We start from the raw sequence: 4,792 nt of genomic DNA on the forward strand, positions 1-4,792 counted from the left end.
TCATAAATTTAAATGTTGAGAGGTCTTTTTTGAATGTCCTGTAGGAGTGTAGCATTGTACAGAAGTGAAATATGGAGGGTAAGCACTTCAGACAAGAAGAGAATAGAAGCCTTTGAAATGTGGTGCTACATAAGGATATTGAAAATTAAATGACTAGAGTGAGTAACTTACGAGGATGTACTGAATCAAATTCTTACACTTTACAATTGAGGAGAATGGTGAAGGATTCAACATTTATTTTGGTGTTTTCCATAAGAAGCCTCTGCAGTTCTTTTGAAATTTAAGACCCACAGGCATATGTACAATGATGTATCTCTTGTGGATTTTTTGGGCAGATTTGCCACTCATAAGAGCAACATGTCTGTCTGTTCCATTGATGGTAAACAGATAGACTCTCTTTGGATGGATAACCTTATCTGTTCACAAACCGGAATCTAACAAAGAAATTTGTGGTGTAATTTCGCTGAAAGATGGGATAGGTTGATAGGACACTTCCTGAGGCTACAAGGACCAGTCACTTATGTAATGGTATGAAGTGTTGCAGTTAGCATGCTCAAATGTATGCAAGTTGCAGGAGTTATGTAGAGACAAAGATGCTTACACAGAAGGGATGAGCATGAAGAGATATGTTGAACCAGTCTTCAGACTGAAGACCACAATAACAACAACAACAACAAAGTGTGTGAGGGCTGTGTTCTGAAAGTTTCATTGTAGCTTTATGTTACACCCAATTCCTTTTTGAGTTGCTGTCGTTGCTGTGGTATTCAGTCCAGAAACTGATTTGATGCAGCCCTCCATGCTACTCTATCCTGCACAAGCTTCATCATCTCCAAGTAACTACTGCAATGTACAGCCTTCTGAATCTGCTTAGTGTAGTCATCTCTTGGTCTCCCTCTATGGTTTTTACCCTACATGCTGCTCTCCGACACTAAATTGTTGATCCCTTGATGCCTCAGAACATGTCCTACCAACCGATCACTTCTTCTAGTCAAGCTGTGCCACAAATTCCTCTTCTCCCCAATTCTGTTCAGTACCCCCTCATTAGTTATTTGATCTACCCATCTACTCTTCAGTATTCTTATGTAGCCCACATTTTGAAAGCTTCTATTCTCTTCTTGTCTAAACTAGTTATCGTCCATGTTCCACTTCCATACATGGCTACACGCCACTTAAAAACTTTAAGAAATGTCTTTCTGACACTTAAATCTATACTCGATGTTAACAAATTTCTCTTATTCAGAAACACTTTCCTTGCCATTGCCAGTCTACATTTTATATTGTCTCTACCTTGACCATCATCAGTTATTTTATTCCCCAAATATCAAAACTCATCTATTACTTTAAGTGTCTCATTTCCTAATTTTATTCCCTCAGCATCAACTGATTTAATTTGACAACATACCATTATCCTCATTTTGCTTTTGTTGATGTTCATCTCATATCCTCCTTTCAAGACACTATCCATTCTGTTCACCTGCTCTTCCAGGTCCCTTGCTGTCTCTGACAGAATTACAATGTCATTGGCAAACTGCAAATTTTTTATTTCTTCTCCATGGATTTTAATTCCTACTCCAAATTTCTCTTTTGTTTCCTTTAGTGCATGCTCAATATACAGATAGAATAACATGGGTGATAGGCTACAACCCCATCTCACTCCCTACCCAACCACTGCTTCCCTTTCATGCCCCCCCCCCCCCCCCCCCAACTCATAACTGCCATTGGGTTTCTGTACAAATTGTAAATAGCCTTTCACTCCCTGTGTATGACCACCTTCAAATTTGAAAGGGAGTATTCCAGTCAACATTGTCAAAAGCATTCTCTATGTCTACAAATGCTAGAAACATAGGTTTGCCTTTCCTTAATCTATCTTCTAAGGTAAGTCGTAGGTGCAGTATTGCCTCACATGTTCCAACATTTCTACGGAATCAAAACTGATCCTCCCCGAGGTCAGCTTCTACCAGCTTTTCCATTTGTCTGTCAACAATTCATGTTAGTATTTTGCAGCCATGACTTATTAGATTGATAGCTCAGTAATTTTCACAACTGTCAACGCTTGCCTTCTTTGGGACTGAAATTATTATTAATTACTATTAAAAACAGTCTTGATCATGATTTATTTAACAAGGTGACCGGTTTCGACCACTACTGTGGTCATCTTCAGACCATTGAGTAGGAACCTCTTTCTGTTGCAGAATCACTACTGTAGTAATTATTTATAAGACATTGATCCCTGCTGTTCCCATAATGCATTCAAAAGTAATGAAATTATTATATTCTTCTTGAAGTTTGAGGATATTTCTCCTGTCTGATACATCTTGCTCACCAGATGGTAGAGTTTTATCAGGGCTGGCCCTCCCAAGGCTATCGGTAGTTCTAATGGAATTTTGTCTACTCCTGGGGCCTTGTTTCCACTTAGGTCTTTCAGTGCTCTGTCAAATTCTTCACCCAGTATCATATCTCCATTTCATCTTCATCTATGTCCCCCTGAAACAGCAGGCAAATATCAGTTCTGTTTGCTGGTAATTTGAGTTTTTGTAGAACCTGAAACAATGCTTACTTTATTCTTCCCACCTAGTGAAAATAAGAGTAATAACCTATTGGTTACATGCTCAGTTTTAGAGTACACAGAGTTTAAGTAAGTAGGGGACCATGAATTTTATTTCACTTCTATTGTGCACGTTCATAAAAGGCAATCAGAATAATGTTTCTGGACTTCTGTGACAGTGATAGTTCAGTTACAAGTAATGTGAGAGTTGCCAGTTAGGCCGCTTATACACTGTATAGGACCCTTCAAAATTTGCAAAGTCTTGTTTGTTTGCCTCAAATTTTTCTTAATTTTTTCAGTATTGAAGAAATGTTTGCTTCAAGCTGAATAGTATATTTCACTGTGACAGCATTATTCCCTGTTCTATCGATGTTCTCTCTGCTTTGCTGTTTATAAGTTACTGATGTACTTCTGAGTGTTTGTTCAGAGAAGCTGGTTACAAATGTGTATGACAATTGGAATTTAAGTCAGTCTTGGGATGTGTACTAGTGTTGTTTAATTGGTGAAGATGAGCACTCATGAAAAGTGGAAATTACAGGTTTGAATTCTGTGGATGCCCCAGACTTTGAATGGTTGTTCTTTTCTTGTATTTTTCAAACTCAGCTCCCACAAATGGTATCATTGCTGGTTCCCAACGAATCATCATTAGATGATGCATGCTTGCAGAGATGAAGTGTGTGTAGCAGTGTGTACTTCGGTGGTCACATGACATGGTACACTTTCAGTGACTATTGTGCCATTTCCTTAGCAGCAAAAAACATCATCTGAACACTGTCGGTCATCCATGATCCATGTTATGCTGGCTTTGCAGCAGTTCAACATGCATGGTTTCGAGTCAGTGTTGCACCAACCTTGCTACATCATGCTACAGCCAGCAGCTAAGCAAACAGCCCCTAAGGCACTATATTTATTAGTGGCCTTCCAGCCACCAGGGCATCAAGCTGATGGCCACTGCAGCATGACAGCTGCATCCTGCATCTGCTCAGCTTCCTCGGGGAAACTGTTGTTCATCACCACTTTTGATTGTACATTGTGGCCTGGAGTTTAGAGCCATCTCTGCTCTCCATCCCTGTAATCCCCAGTACTATGGTTTCAGCCTGTAATGCAAGCCAAGCAGAAGGGCTATGACTCCACTGAATCAGCATCAGCTGCATCCTGCATAGCATTGCCTCATCCACCATCAAGCCTAGAACTGCCATCCAGACTGAGTTTTGCAGTGGCGGCCTTGCTTCCACAAGCTAGAGGTCCATGTCTGCTCGTGCTCAATATCTGAAAGCCCATGGTTAATAAAGTGTTCTACTCGTATATGTTGGTGTCTTGCTAATTAGTTCCTGTTCACAATGGCCATTCTTTGCTCCCAGAGCATGTGAATAGGTCAACTTTTGTACCCAGGAAGCCTAGATAGGGAGCAGCCAAACAATACTTACAAGAGAAGAGTGGCTTGCTACTCTTCCCGCAGTGGTCATACAAGGCCAGACTCCACACACTGTGCCGGCCGCGGTGGTCTCGCGGTGCTAGGCGCGCAGTCCGTAACCGTGCGACTGCTACGGTCGCAGGTTTGAATCCTGCCTCGGGCATGGATGTGTGTGATGTCCTTAGGTTAGTTAGGTTTAAGTAGTTCTAAGTTCTAGGGGACTGATGACCTCAGCTGTTAAGTCCCATAGTGCTCAGAGCCATTTGAACCATTTTTTTCACACACTGTAATCATCATATCACATGTTCTGTGTCAGTTTCTTCAAGTTCAACATAAAGTATTAGCAATATTCCAGAATGAGATTTTCACTTTGCAGCGGAGTGTGGGCTGATATGAAACTTCCTGGCAGATTAAAACTGTGTGCTGGACCGAGACTCGAACTCGGGACCTTTGCCTTTTGCGGGCAAGTGCTCTACCAACTGAGCTACCCAAGCACGACTCACGCCCTGTCCTCACAGCTTTACTTCTGCCAGTACCTCACCTCCTACCTTCCAAACTTTACAGAAGCTCTCCTGCGAACCCTGCAGAACTAGCACTCCTGAAAGAAAGGATATTGCGGAGACATGGCTTAGCCACAGCCTGGGGGATGTTTCAGAATGAGATTTTCACTCTGCAGCAGAGTGTGCGCTGATATGAAACTTCCTGGCAGATTAAAACTGTGTGCCGAACCGAGACTTGAACTCAGGACCTTTGCCTTTCGCGGGCAAGTGCTCTACCAACTGAGCTACCCAAGCACAACTCATGCCCTGTCCTCACTCTTTCAGGAGTGCTAG

The 4,792-nt window shown here is 41.8% G+C and overlaps 1 non-coding gene across 1 annotated transcript; it reads right to left on the reverse strand.

Annotated features, from left to right (window-relative positions):
- Positions 1–4,379: 4,379 nt before the first annotated feature.
- On the reverse strand, positions 4,380–4,454 carry Trnal-caa. The gene has a single exon. It is a non-coding gene; the product is annotated as a tRNA-Leu (tRNA).
- Positions 4,455–4,792: the final 338 nt, after the last annotated feature.

Source organism: Schistocerca americana, chromosome 2, assembly GCF_021461395.2.
Source record: "Schistocerca americana isolate TAMUIC-IGC-003095 chromosome 2, iqSchAmer2.1, whole genome shotgun sequence".
Lineage (NCBI taxonomy): Eukaryota > Metazoa > Arthropoda > Insecta > Orthoptera > Acrididae > Schistocerca > Schistocerca americana.